Source organism: Tasmannia lanceolata, unplaced genomic scaffold, assembly GCF_043159265.1.
Source record: "Tasmannia lanceolata isolate RefF3 unplaced genomic scaffold, GAP_Taslan_0.1 ptg000026l, whole genome shotgun sequence".
In the NCBI taxonomy this organism is placed as follows: domain Eukaryota; kingdom Viridiplantae; phylum Streptophyta; class Magnoliopsida; order Canellales; family Winteraceae; genus Tasmannia; species Tasmannia lanceolata.
This window is the reverse complement of record NW_027518703.1, coordinates 6,393,801-6,409,711: the sequence shown is the minus strand read 5'-3', so window position 1 is coordinate 6,409,711 and position 15,911 is coordinate 6,393,801. Positions and strand designations below refer to the sequence as shown.

Sequence of the window (15,911 nt, the reverse complement as noted above, 5' to 3'; positions counted from 1 at the left end):
AAGCTTAACTTTGACGGCTCCTCTATCGGCAACCCAGGAGCGGCAGGAGTAGGGGGGTTATGTAGAAACCACAAAGGGGAAATCCTCTGGGCCTACTCGGGGCCTATTGGATTGGCAGACTCGAATGAGGCAGAGGTTAGAGCCGTGCACAGCGGGCTTCACTCCATGCCTCGCCTGGAGTGCGATAGAATTATAGTCGAAGGGGATTCCTTAAATGTTATTCGCTGGCTTTCGGGCTCCCCCATGGCGATTTTTGCCTCTCTTAGAGGAGATAGAGGATAGATCTAAGGGCTCCTCCATAGTTTTTCGCCATGTCAGGAGATCAGCCAATGCGGATGCTGACTCCCTGGCCAAGAAAGGCGTTTTTCGGGCCGAGTTTGAGTGCTTTGACTATCTCCCTCCTTGACTTATTGTATTGCTATCTTTCTATTCTCGTTGTTCCTTCAGGACCATCTCGGTTCTGTTAATACATCTATCTATCTATATATATATATATATATATATATATATATATATATATATATATATATATATATATATATATATATTCTGTTGCCCTCTTCAAAAAAAAAAAAGAATATCACCATCTTCAACCTCAAGTAAAGCCTTGAATCCACTAGAAAAAATAGGGCAAACCCTAACTATATTACGAAAGAAAGAAAAATTATCTTCGTTCTTGTCACAATGCATTATATAACTACAAGGAAAAAAGCCAATAGCAACGGTAACATATCAGTCGCAACAAAATAATAAGCTTTTGGGAAAATTTATCGTTGCTGTTTTTTAAAAAACTAGGAATGATTTTTCTCCAACCGTAGTTATATTACCTTTTATGGGGATGATTAGTAATTAACGGTCGTGGCATATACTAAAAAATATTTATGTTTTATTCTTAAATTTATATGGAAATGATCTACTCTGTACAACTTATCGAAGTTGTGGCCCAACAAATTAACAATTTGAAACTTTGAATCATCCTTTGAAGTGGGTCCCACTGTAACTTTCTACAAATACTTTGCTTCACGCGTGCACACATCATAATAGCAAGATTTATATGGTGTAAGCCCTTACAGTTCCATATTTTTCTAAATGTACTGATTGGCATGCACCATAGGATGATCCAAACCGTCCATTATCATCCTATGGGGTGCCGTGCAGTACTTTTAGAAACATACGGAACTATATGGGCTCACACCATATAAAAGAGAAATTATAGTCATTGATTAATTTGGAGATAGTCTAACATATCTTTAGGGGTGTCAACGGATCCACTTCGGGTTGGATCCACCTGTGTCACAGTCACGATCCATTAAAATTCCTTATCGGTCGGGTTGGGGTCGGATTGTTCTTCGGATCCTACTTTCCACGTCATGATCACGATCCATTTTAATTCGGACCGTCCATCGGAGTGTCCTATTATGTCTCACTAAGCAAAATAAAAAATTAATTTAAAAAAAAAGAGAGAGAATAGAAGTCCACTATTAGTGTGTTTCTATGCATTTTCTTCAACTAAATTAAAAATTTATCTATGTTTAATCTATGTGTATCATAATGCTTGTAAACAATAAAACTAATCAAAATTACATACACAGATATAATGTATAATTATTATCAAAGAATATGATGCATAAAGAACAAAACTCCTCTCTCTTTTCCTTCATGAAGGTATGAAATGAAACGACTGAAATGAGTGAAATCGCATTACCATCCGATTCATTAAGTGATAAGAGAGGTTTTGACCAAAATACCCTTCATAGAACGGTTAGCATTAACAAAATTTGGTGGGTATTTTTGTAAACCATTTCGGATCGTGACTATCCAATGGGCATCTATGGCGTGCCCATACACAATCCAAAATTTTTTTGATCCTAGATTTGATGATCCGAAATATGCCCATGGATCCTATTCAGATGATTAGATCCTGTTCATTAACGTTCGGATTCGGACAATCCATCGGACCGTCTGGATCCATTGACACCCCTACGATATCTCTTTAGTTTTCACTAAAAAAAAAGATCATATTTATTCCTAAGTTGCAGTCAATAGTCAATTTAGAGCAGCTTAACGTTTGACATAAAGAGCGGAGTGCACATATAAAGTCAAGCATGAGAAAGTTTTAGTTTAATCAGTAAACAACTACTTTTCCTTTTTTTGGTAAGTAAGCTGAAATCAACTATTTCCTCTCGTAGATATATCCAAGCGATTTGGAATTTTATTTTGGGTTTCCTTTTCTTCTGTCTGCTTGAAAAATATTTTGTTCTGATCCTTCAAAAGAAATAAACTTCTCTTTCTGCAACACATGGGGTGTCAATGGATCCAATTCGGATCGGATCCACCTATGTCAAGGATTTCAGACCGTCCATTGGAGTGTAGTCCTATCACCTGACCCCACTGTGTAAATATTATTCGGTTCTAGTTTTTCCACCCTCCCCGAATTTGTTTTCCAGCAGCACTAATCAACGCGTCTACACAGAGGAGGGGGAACACCCATACATAGCCCAACAACTTTTCCTCCCTTTCCGATGTGGGAACTCACAATTTCAATGGTGATATCAGGATTTTTGACAGAGGAGAAGGGGTACTCTAGTAATAGGTGGTGGAGCAATCTCTGTCACTTTTTAGTACTACAATTTAATTGTTTGATGACTTTATGGAAGGCTCCAATTGATAGGAATTTTATGATGATTTTGAATGGTGAAAATATTTTTATGGATCGGGACTCTGTATTACTAAAAGAGGTTTTAGTTAATAATTTTAGCTTTGCAAATTCTTTTAGAAACGAAAGTGGTTTCCAGCTTTGTAATATAGAGAAACGAAAGAGGAAGGGCAGTAATAAATCCCGCAACCGGTTGTAAAGCCACCACCACCTGTGCAAGACTATATAAACCGATCTCTCTCTGTCCGTCTCTCCAACATGAACTGTTGGTCGGCCCAAGCAAGGTAGGCACCACCCATGCTTTTCAAAATGAATTGAATGACCCGCACCAGATGATGATCTAAACTGTCCATTTGATGGGCCACATCATAAATAGGTTGTGTCCCAAAAAATTATTTCCATACGATAATGCTAGCCCTCCGATCTATAGAGACACCGCATATTATGGAAACCTCTATAGATCAGAGGGCTGCAATCTATGTTGGGGCCCAGAAAATGGATGGCTTGGATCATCCTATGATATGGACCGTACACTTCATTTTGAAAAATACGGGTGGAGCCTACAATTGGGCCTTAATGTCATTAGGCTTAGATGTTCCTAACCCTTTGATCTATAGATAAACTACACCATATAGAAATCTCATCGATGATTTTAATGGTACGACTATTTACTTTGGGATTTATATATTTGAACAAGGTGGACCCCAATACATGCGCTTCAGTATACATTCCAACATAGAGATGAATTTCATGGAAAGGCCTTTTATTTATTGGGCCCATCAAAGTACTTTTCAAAATGGATTGTACGGGTGGGATTTATCACTGTCCGAAGTAAAGGTCGAAAGTAGTTACCTTTTTGTAAATACTGAATTTAAGTAACGTTTTAGGGAATTTGGAATGTAGAGAAGGGAACATAAGCCTAAACGTGGAAAGTCGTTTGCTTTTTGTAAATATTGAAAAGAAAAATCCTTTTGTTGTTGTTGTTGCTAATCTCTAAAAATTAGGTGTTTAATAACGTGGTAATTTAAGAGAGAAGAAAAACATTAAAGTAGCAGAAATGAATTATTCTTAATTAGAAATACTTCAGACTTTCCGAATATAATTCGCTATCATCTCAATATTTTCAGGAAACATTACAAATTAGATCGTATATAGGTATTTGGTGGATTTTGGGTTTTGTTGCTTTTGCATCCATGGCTTCCAATTCAATTGGGTTGAAGCTACTGGTAGACAAGGAGAAGAATCGAGTTGTGTTTGCGGAATCTGATAAGGATTTTGTTGATATTCTCTTAAGCTTCCTAACAATGCCAATAGGAAAAATCATTGGACTCGCCGGAAAAAAATCTAGGCTTGGATGTATGGATACATTGTACGGGAGCGTGGAGAATCTCGACGTGAAGTATCTAGAGACAAAGGAATGTAAGAGCATGTTGCTTAGTCCAAGAAGTGCTTCAGAAATTAAAGTGAAAGAAGACAACTATATATGCCCAACATGGGGTTGCACAACCGAGACTTAACTGCTTGATTAGCAGTGTGAGCAATGTTCGATGTCGTTGTGGGGAAATCATGAACAAAACGACGTATTGGAAGAGAGATTTGGATTATAGCAAGGGTGTGTTTGTGAAGGGAAATTCGAGGTTTATTATTACTGATGATTTGCGTGTAATGTCTGCGTCTACGACGAGGAGCTTGCTGTTGCTTAAGAAGTTTGGAATCAAATTGGGGATGGGAGAAGGGACTGTTCTTGAGGAAAGAAATATAAATGTTAGCGTGGAGGAGGTAAGAGCATCTACTTTCTTTTCATCTGATATCATTACTGGTAGGGGTGCAACTCGGGCTGGGTTGGGTATGGGCCAACGCCAAAGGGAAAGCACAGAGGTCTAAATAAGAGACAAGACAAGGTCTTTCATTGTCCGACCCTAGCCCAAACTGAGATAGCATTCCCTTAATCCTAACCCGATCCAACCCAAGCCTTGGGTTGAGGATGGTCAACCCTAATCCATCCCACCTCTAAATCTCTCAAACCTAACTTGGGAGCCCAGGTCCCATAGTGGAATCATTATTTCCTAGAGCGCTGTAAGCCCATTTGTTAGAGAAAAAGATACCTAGACCAAACCTGCTAGCGTAGTCAAAGCCCCCTTCAATTCCATGACAAGTGGTATAATCAGGGAGTCATAAGAAATGTATGTGCATGGTTCATCTCTGCTTTTGGATTGCTTCCACATCCGACTTCTTCAACTCGTGATATGGAACAGGGTTCAAATAGAAACCATTCTATATTAAGATTTTAAAAATCACAACCAAATTAGAGGACAGAGGTTAGGTTCACGTCGGGTGGGGTTGCCCATTGCCTCAACCCTAACCCAACCAGAAATTAAATAGGGTTGGTTTTTTCAACCCTAACCCAACCCAATATGAGGAAATGGCAGCCCCACCCAAGCCAAATCGTGTTGAACCCGTCAGGCTCGGATTGACCTCAACCCAAGTTGAACCCTTAGTTACTGGATTAATTTTATTGAGCATGTGTATTTTAGAGTGTTGGCAAGAGATTCAACCAAAAAAACAGAAATACAATCTATATTGCAAACAGACACGAGAAACACATGTTTCTTATATATTGCTGATGTTTCCTTCTAAAAGCATTCGTCTTTAGCTTTATAATAGTACAGAATGGTGTACAAGTGGGGCATGTCTATTTGATCTAAATTGTTTATCTATATCATAGCTTAAAAATCACACTAGTTGGTCAATTTGTAACTGTAAGATTAGAGGGTTTTTACGTAACCATATTTTGTATCGTTTGATCTTTTACTCATTAATTTATTTGTTTGTAATCCATAATTTTTTTTGGCGGGCAATCCTTAAAATTCCTATAATCACATGGTTTCATTTCCTGACTTATTTTTTTGACAGGCTTTGCGTCTACTGAAGCATTCATTGCTTTCTAAGACGCCAATGACCGATGTTTTTCTACTGGAAAAAGATATACCCGACATAGTAGACTTAAACCTAAGAAAAAGAAGTTGCTCTCGAATGGAAAGAAAGAGAAGAAGAGATGGTAAGAAGATTTGCATCAAGCTTTTGCATAGCAAATCTAAGAAGAAGGTGTTCTACGCCGAATCAGAGGAAGAGTTCCCAGATTTTCTCTTTAGTTTCCTCACATTTCCTCTGGGAGCAATAGTAAAACTCTTGGGCGGATTTTCTTCGATCGGATGTGTCGAAAATTTGTACAAAAGTGTCAAAAATTTGAGCTCTGAGCATCGTATTAAGTCCCAGTTCTTAGACATGCTGCTTAACCCAAGGCTTGTGAAGCATTATGGTTGCAAGAGCCAATTATTACATATTGAAGAAGATACAAGGAATGCATTGATAGTTAAGTGTTCCATATGCTATAATAATAATCCATTACTTAACTATAAGGCAGAAAATTGCTCACATAAGTTAGGGTGTACAGAATTATGCTACATAAATCCGAAGTTTCTCGATGGTGCAACCGAAAGTGGAGGTGGATACACGAAGGAAAGTACGACATTCATGGTAACCGATGATTTGGTTGTCAAACCGTATTCGCCCATCACAGCAATCAATCTTATCAATACGATCAAAGAGCCGATCGATGACTTGGAGGAAGTGATAGTAAGCATGGGGGAGCAAGAGGTAATGTTAGATATTTTCTATAGGTAGTAAATTGGTAAATTGTTTCAGCATTCACTTGTTATAATATTGAAACTACTCTCATGGGTGAGAGCCTATGGTGGAAAATAAAATGGGATTGAACCTCTAGCTCAATGGTAAATGCTTTGGCCTTCAACCTTAAGGTCTGAGGTTCGATCCTAGCTTACCTACCAAAATAATATTGGAACTATTCTTCATTTTACACTTTTCTAATAAGTTGGGTGCGTTTGGATCGTTAGAATCAAGCACTGGAATCAGGATCCTATTTAGATTCCGTTCTATTCAAACATTTGGTTCAAAAATAAATAAATGGAGCAGGTTGGAATTGAAATTGGGGTGGAAATAAAGGGGGGAAATGTCAGAATATATTTCCCGTGCCAAGAGGTTGTATTCTGATTCCGCCCTAGTTAGAATGAAATTTTTATTGGAATTTATTTGAATTAAAAATTTTATTTTAAATTTTCATTGAATTTAATGGGGAATGGGGATATAATTTCAATTCTGACACCTGATTCCAGTAATCCAAAAGCATTCTATGGGTTTGATTGGATTGCCAAAATCATGAATCGGAATTAGCATCCTATTCCGATTCCCCCTGATATTGGCTTTGATTGAAATAAATGAATGGTGGAATCGAAACGGGACAAAATAGAAAGGAGAATATATGGCCCAATATGTTTTCTAGCCAAGTGCAGTATTCTGATTCTAGTTAAATTGTATTGGAGATGCCGATTCCAATTCTTGAGTCCGACAATCCGAACGCGCCCTACAATTATCAAAAGCTAACCAGAAAAGTGCTTAGGCTCTGTTTCTTTCAATGTGAAATGGGTATAAAACAAATTTTACCCTCATTTTTAAGTCTACAAAATGCTTTTTAAGTCTACAAAATGCACGTAAAATTTGCTTTACACTCATTTAATTAACGTCGAAAGATACAGGGCCTAGTAAAGTGGGGAGAGACATTATAAAGATGGGGGAGTGTGGCTATCTTTTTCCAGTTTATTTACCAAATTTGTCACAAATAGCAAACTATGCAATGGCCTTTTACATTAGATATTTACCAACATGGATATATTTTGCAGGCTTTGTGTCTTTTAGAAGCTTCATTGAACTCTAGAACGGCTCTCAGCAATGTGTTTTACAATGTCTTATCCCAAAAGAAGCAAAACCCGGATCTCATAGACAATTGGGACTATTTCTTGAAGATATAGGTGAGACAAAAATCAGAAAGTGGCAATGGTAATCAATTCTTGATTTATTGTGGGTCACGGTAGGCATTTCTGTTTTTAGTTTGGAAAGCAAGGGACTTGCTTTTGAATTGATTGGTTTTTTTTGTCTTATATTACATAGAATGGTCATCATTTGTTAGTAATTAAGGCTATTCAGAATGATCAAGTGGAAGTATTTTATAGACAACAGCCAACCTGTAGCAGATTTGCATGAGACAACAGCCAACCTGTAGTAAGCTGCGAAATGGCTTTCCGCGAAATTCCCTAGCAAATCCCTTTCTTTTGATGCAAAATGAGACTAACAAAATTTACACCCACTTTTATAACGAGGAAATAAAAATTTATAAGCCCACTTTATGTCGAATGAAACATATCCTAATTGACCATAACTAAATATTATCTTGTGCTCATGTACATGGTGTTCTGGTCTTAAATAAGGGCGTGCCTTGCTATGTGACTAGGTGGGACTAGGGGTGGTATATATGTTACAACTAACAAGTTGTGGAAGGTGTTAAGTTAGGCCCTTTAAACATGTCCATACTATGCTGGGTCCCACCTAGTCCCATTTCTATGTAGGCCTCCACTTAGGACAGTAATATGTGAGACGTCATAAGAAAACCCTTTGTGAGTGTGCTCTTAAAAACCGTTTATTACCGTGCTCTAAAAGTATCACAAATACAAGGTTTTAAATTTCAGTTTCGAAGTGCGTTTCGGTCCTCACCGAAACCGAAATTTCAAAATTTCGGACGAAATTTCTCGAAATCAAACAACATAATATTTTACCCCTTACAAAACTTCGGTGAAATCCTTGAAATTTTGGTTGAATTTTGTAACGTTCGAGTTTACCCAATTTCGGTTTCGGTCTCAACCGAAACCCGAAATTTCGGATTTCATTCGAAATTTAAAACCTTGCATAAATAGGACAATATTTAACTATATTATATTGATCGGACATGGGTCATGGGTGTAGACACCCCATCTTGACCGAACCCCAAATCGATGTGTTTGAATAAAAATCCTCTGAATTAGTGTTCCAAAATTTACTCTAGGATAGGTTAGAATCCCAAGAGCATCCTTGTGAAATTTCGCGGAACATGGGCCAAAAATGGATAATAAGACAAGCTTAGTTTGTGTCATAATTAAAATAACACTATCCTTTATCCAAGACAAAAGGGTGGTGAATTATCTGCCTCCTAGCTGCCCATGAGAACAGAAAAGAACCAAATGTTACTGCTCTTTAGGGCAAAGGAAGGGTGAATAATCCAAAAGAGGAGGTCCTAACACGAGAAGGAGCAAAGGAATGTTATTTCTTCTTTTAATGAAAAGGGGGGAGGGGGGTGAAATAGAAATAAAGGGGGCTGCCAAGGTAAAGAATAGGGGTGCAAATTTATTACTTCCTTATAAAAGGGGAATCGAGAGTCTCATAGGGGGGATTTTTTTCTAGAGTTTTCTTCTAAACCCTGAGAGAGAGAGAGAGAGAGAGAGAGAGAGAGAGAGAGAGAGAGAGAGAGAGAGAGAGAGAAGAGGAAGAAGAAGGTCTTCTTCTCCGTTGAGTATGCCGGAACTCCGGTCACTCATGGAGCTTTCCATTCATACCATTTGCTTCATATCCTAGCTCTTCTTCTTCTACTCTCTTCAAACCCCATTGTTATTACCCCTAAATCCTCAAATCTCAGTCATCTTCTCAACCTAAACCTTAGATCCAACTTAGAAACCCTAGATTTGATGACTCTTTCCCCTTTCCCAGCCTCGACCTCCATTGATTCCGGCGATCTTGCCGGAATCTGATAGCATTTCAGACATCCAGGAGACCAAGGAAGATGACTTAAACACAGAGATTGATGTCGACAAAGTTGAAGGGCTTGAAGAGAATCAGTCAGAGTTCAAGACTCAGAACAAGGAAAGCAGAGTAAGGCATAAACCAGGGTGGATGGCAGATTATGTTCAGGATTAGCCTGTTAATAAGATGGTCCTTAACTGATAATCGTTAATTTCAGTCCCTAGCAGTACTTTTGTATGTAGGAGGTAGTATTATACTCGATGTATTGGCCGCATGGATTTAGAAGGTATAAGGGTAGTAGAATACTTAGTTGGTTGTAGGGTCTGACAGACATGACAGATCGTTAGGATATGCTTTTAAAAGAGTGAGTGTAATCAGAAGAGGGATAACGAATGAAATATTCCTTCTTTGATCTTCTTCTTCTCCTCCTTCTCTCCCTTTTCTCTGCAAAACCCTAATAGCTGGGGTACTCGATCTTATCACTGGTGCTTTCAAATGAATGCTTTGGATCATCCTAATAATGTGGGCCCCTTATGTTTTGTGAGCCCCACCTCATAAGTTATATGAGGTTAACCTCAGGAACCCTTTTCTCATATATATATATATATATATATATATATATATATATATATATTGCCAATATTTCACTCATGTGTTGCTTTCATTTCATCCCAGAAACCTAAGAAAGAAAAAAATGACTTCCCTTCCTCTTAGTCGCCTCTCCCTTCTCCCCTCCCCAAAACCCCTACATTTCTTCTCCATCTCCAACCATCTGAATCCCCCATTCTTTCGTATCAACGGTCAGGATCACTCGCCCCAAAGTCCTATCTTCAAAGTCCATCTTCATGTCCTACAAACCTGTTCTTGCCACAGAAAGGTTAGTCTCTACAATCTCTTATATCCTCCCTTTCTTCAACAGCGTACAGTACTGTCATCTTCTCCTCGTAAAATACCCTAATATATGTCTTCTTTTCAAGCTGATTTTCCCACTGTTAAGTCTCTACCACAATCCCTTACGCGAACTTCGTAATGTTCTCCGTGCTTTATCTCACCGTCATTCGAAAGCCTAGTTTTAGAAGCTATGTTAGGTTTAATGCGATGTAGACCTTGGTTTTGGATGTTCTTCTTGCGATTTCGCACCATCCTGTGGAGAGTATTTTCTATCCCAAGGAGATATTAGGGTTTAAGTTGATGGTGATGGGGTATGATGCTGTTGAGAGAGGACACGAAGAGAAGGGAATAAGAGAAAAAGAGTGAGTTTGAGAGTTGCTCCCCCTCACTTATGTATTATATGTTAAAGAGAAAGAGTACAAAGACCATAATTGTAAGCCCAAGGGTTCCCATGGGTTTAATCATTCATCTTACCTTCTTGTGTTAATGCTAGCAAACCTAAATTGATTAGTCTTTATAGACTAATGTGTTTTCTTTGAGTGTTGTGTCCTAGACAGGAACTTAACATGTCATATCGCTATTACACAACTTAACACAACACATGGCTTGGGGATCAACATGCAAACCAAAGAGCTTGCACCTACATCGGAGACATCATCATTGGAGGATGTTCAAGTCAAGAGCTCAAGTCAAAGATCCCACAAGTTGCCTAGCACAGTGCCAGTAGAAGCTTGGAGTTGAACTAGTATTAGTGGCCTTCTCATGCAACATTGAAGATGTCCAAGAGATGGAGGAAGCCACATGATCCGAAGAATGTTGAAGAGTCCACTCACAAGTCGAAGATGTCCAAGGAAGTGTAAAGGAGCCAAGCAATCCGAGAAGACTCAAGGTTACATCATTTTAGATTGTATTTGGAGTCTTCTTGCTTTATGTATTTGCACTTTTAAAAGTTTTCAAAATAGTTTTCATAACAACTTTAACATCTTTGAATATCATCTACACACTCCCCAAAATGTACTTGAAAACCTTGGACAAAAGCCCAAAGACCATGGCCCAAAGTCCCTTGTATTTTAACTTTAAAATGAAATTTTAAACAGGGCCGGTCGACCGGGTCTTCCCGGGCGACCGCAGTAAGGTGGCTGGAAATCCAGCACCTATCGGATTTTTATGGGCCGCTCGACCGGGGCTTCCAGGGCGACCGCGGAGGTGTTTCTAGAAATCCAGAAACACTACATCATGGCTGAGCCGGTCAACCGCCATAGGGTCGGGTGACCGCGAATAGGGAACTAGACAAAAATATAAAAGTCCAGGTAGCTCTCGCCGGGCGACAGCCATGACCCGGTCGACCGCACTGGTTTGAAATTTGAAAATAAAAAGAGAGGGCCCAATAGGGCGGGCGACCGTAATACCTAGGTCGACCGCGCCGGTCTGGAAAAATAGCCATTGGGGCCTGCGCGGCTTGACTTTTTCAACCCCGTTTTTTATGGTTTTGCCCCCAAACGGTCATATCTTTCCATGGGCTATTTATACCCCATCCAAACACAACTAAACAACCTTTTTACACTTCATTTTCAAATCTATTTGAGCCTAAACTTAAAAATCAAAAGGTTCTTAGTTTATCCTCTTCTATGTTTTGATTTGTGATTTACATTCGACAAGAGGATCTCCATAGGCTTTAACTTGCTTATCTTTTAGAGAGTTTATGTAAGCTTACAAAGTTGTAATTCTTGTATTAAGAGGCATTGAGTTTTTCTTTTTATTTGCTCTTCATTATTGAGGGTCTCCGATTCAGCCCGGTAACAAAGGTGAATTATTGTATTTGAGGGTCTCCGATTCGGCCCGTTAAGAAAAGTGAATCCATTGTAAGAGGGTGTCTCCCCTCGCAAGGCTTCGTGCAGAAAGGGTTTGTTCCCTTTGGAGTTGGAGAAGAAGTTGGGTTGTACGGCTCGAAGATTCGCCATTGAAGAATCTCAACCTTAGTGGAGCATCCAAGGAGGAAAACTTAGAAGAGCGGAGTAGGTCTTGTGATAGACCGAACCACTATAAAAATTGTGTGTTCCTTGTGGTGTGACTTCTTCCTTCTCTCTCTCTTGCACGTGTGGTGATTGGTAAACTCTAACCCTAACTTGTGTTAATGCTTTAAATTGATCCAAGCCTGGTGAGAGGTTGTGAACAAAACAAACACAACAAAAAACATGTGGAGTGAGGGGAAAGGGATCACCCTTAGGGTGTAGAATCGAGAAAGGGGAGGTACCATCTAAAACAAAAGAAGCCGATTGGCCAAGAAACATGACATAAGGATGGCATCACTCCAATAGAGTTGAGGAACCCGAATCTGAGAGAGAAGGGTGCGAGCTATATCAAGTAGGTATTGTAATTTCCTCTCAGCGACACCATTTTAGCTGAGAGGTGTAAGCGCAAGAGGACTGATGAACAATGCCATGAGTGGATAGAAAATCATGAAAAATAGCAGAGAAGTACTCCCTAGCATTATCAGTGTGCAAACATTTAAGAGTAGAAGTATATTACGTAGTGATCTTCGCATGAAATGCTCGGAAAGCATGAAAAACCTCAGAGCGGCCTTTAAGTAGGAATGACAAGGTCATACGGGAGAAATCGTCCATAAAAATGATGAAGTATTGATAACTAGAAAGGGACGTGGTCCTGGAGGGACCCCATATATCAGAATGCACTAACTCAAAGGGAGTGGTGGCTCGACTAAGAACTCGAGATGGAAGGACACACGACGGTGCTTCCCAAGCTCACATGACTCTCACTGAAAATAAGGAACATGGCTAGGAATAAAGGATAATTGTCGAAGCTTTTGAAGTGAGGGATGACCGAGACGGCAATGCCACTGATAAGGATCCACTGATGCATGTAAAGCAGCAGAAGGAAGGATGCAATCAAGTTGATAAAGACCATCCACCACACGGACCGAACCAATCGTCTTCCCAGTTGATAGATCCTGAAAAACATAATAGGAAGGGAAGAAAGAGACAGAACAGTTAAGACTTTTTATAATTTGGCTAACAAAAAGTAAATTAAATGGAGAATGAGGAACACAAAGTACCGAGGACAAGGGAAGACTAGAGTGAGGAGAAATAGTACCAATACCAGAAATAGGTGCAGTGGTCTCATATGCCAAAGTAATTGTATGAGAGGCAGAATGAAAGGGCTTAAAGGAACGAAGGGAGGCAGAGTTACCCGTCATATGGTTGGAGGCCTTGAATCGATGATCCAATAACTGGAGGTAGTGAGGAGAGAAGTCGGTGAACTACCTTGCTGAGCGAATGGTGCAGTAGGGGCTCGACGGTGCGCACGTAGGCGCAAGAATTAATCATAGTCGGCCCTCGAAACAAGAACACAATCGTCAGGTGCAACGGGGCCAGCGGAGGAGGATGTAGAGGCACCAGGGAGGCTGACAAATATGATGTGAGCAAAGAGGGGGGCTGGAAGTAAGGCATCCATGCCCACCAGTGACACGGCTGCCTATAGAACCACGAACACAGCCTCGACAGCCCAGACATCTGGCAAAGCAACAATCGCCACAGCCAGAATGATCACCACCAAGATATGCGCCAAGAATATAAGTGCAAATAGAAGGGGCACTAGACCCATGAAGCCTCATAAAGCGTGGCACCCGAGCTCGGGACCTGTCAAGTGGGACGGAAGTCATATGGGGGAAAGTAGCCTTTACATAAGAGGAAGAACTAGAGATGATAGCCGAAGATGAAGAGGTCGATCCGAGAGTATGAGGCCGACTATCATGAGGATCCATGAAGACAGAAATAGATAGACGCTCATCCACAACGATGGCAAAGGAGAAACAATAGAGAGGACGAGTCAAACGACGGGCTCAGCCATGATACCACGGCTCTGATGAAGAGACATAGTAGAATTAGAAATATGACCACTATCCAGGTTGAGAAGAGAGGCGAAGAGATGAAATCGGAGGCACAACACCCCACTTGGATATATCATCGAACACGAAGCGTGCACCGCGGCTCCAGTGAAGAGACAGAGATAAGAAGATATAAGCAATAGCCAAAGAAAAGAATAAAGGAAGGCGAGGGACAAAATCGAAGCCATGGAGATGAATGAGAAGAACATCAATGAGAAGTTAGGCCATGAAGGAGAGGGGAAAAAGTAAGAGAAGAAAATGAAACCCCTTTAGAGATGGGATTTAATAGGTTGAAGGCACAATGGGTTGGTGAAGAGGATTATAAGAGAACTATTAGAGAGAACGTAGGGCTTTTCAACAAGTGTGGAGGGAGGAAGATGAAGGTTGGTGTGTGTGAGGGAGACGAGAGAGGAATTCAGTGCGAGGGATGAGGGTCACGGCGGGTGGGGTTAGAGCGTTAGTGGTGTGGAGGGTTTTGCCGTTAGGGCTTTGCGTGGAGGAGAGAAGGATTGTGGCGAGTGGAGACATGGAGGATTAAGGAAGAAGGAGAAGGGAGGGGAGACAATGATGGTCCCTAGGGGATCAAAACCCTAGGGCTCTGATTCCATGCTGAGAGAGGAGAAGAAGAGAAGGGAATAAGAGAAAAAGAGTGAGTTTGAGAGTTGTTGCCCCTCACTTATATTAAAGAGAAAGAGTACAAAAACCATAATGCCCTTAGGCAAATACATACACCTTATAACAGATGTGTTATTTGTTTTTAACGTTGCATGATTTATTTATAGTTTAGGGTTTTGTGTTCTTGGGAAGACGCCTTACTTGCCTTTTGTTGTCAGAGCTGCTGATAGGTAGCTCTGAGTATCTTATTTGATTGGTAGTAGATGGTGGTGTGGGTTAGGGTTTTGTTCCTTGAATCTTCTTACATGGATATTACTGTTAGAGAATATGCCCTGAAAAGCCTGTAGAATGATATTTTCTAATCAATAAAGATTTATTTCATGACATGAATGGGTAATTATAATAATGAATGTTTGTGATGTGCTTGTTTATTGACACATGTTCATCCTTGGGTAGCGTAGTAGAAATGACATGCTCAAAGGATTCACAAATCCAAGAGAGCAAGGAGATATGTCATCTCAGTTCTATGCAAGCCTTAATAGTTCCTAGTTGGAAAAGAGACTGGACATCTCTTTCTGTATACAACTAGAACCAGTCTTGCCTACATGCACGTGTCGTGAGGTAACTTATCTCGGTCATCTGCGTAGTGGGCACTAAGTAAGAAGAGTGAGTGCGATGATTGGATCGCGCAATCGAACCAGATCAAATAAAGAACAACTTGTGGACAAGAAAGTATAAAGTTGTTCTTCCGGATATGGCATTTCACATGTCTTAAGACCTGAGGGATCTTATTGGTCTGCCAGCCCGTTCTGGGGTCTTAGTCTATCTTATAGTGACTCTATTTTAGAGTCACATTTGGATAGAGCTATATCCTAGAGCAAACCCTTGAGACCAATAGTGATACTTAACAAGGGATTCTTCATCCTAAATTTTAGGGATTGACATCTACAATTTTATCAGAGCGGTAGGCCTATTAAATATCATGGCCAGGCGGATTTGATATAACGTTTATCAGAAAGTTTTATGAAACATTGAATTGTTTTCAAAGAATTTTACAAATGCATTTGGAGGCCGAATACTGCTTGACCAAAATGGTACCAAAAGTGGGCCAAGGGGGTAAATGGTGTCCACCTCCTTTATGACTCAACTCAGTAGATGTAG

At 40.0% G+C, this 15,911-nt stretch overlaps 1 pseudogene; it reads left to right on the top strand.

The window, feature by feature from the left end:
- Positions 1–10,034: 10,034 nt before the first annotated feature.
- Positions 10,035–14,984, top strand: LOC143858528 (protein TIC 20-II, chloroplastic-like; annotated as a pseudogene).
- Positions 14,985–15,911: the final 927 nt, after the last annotated feature.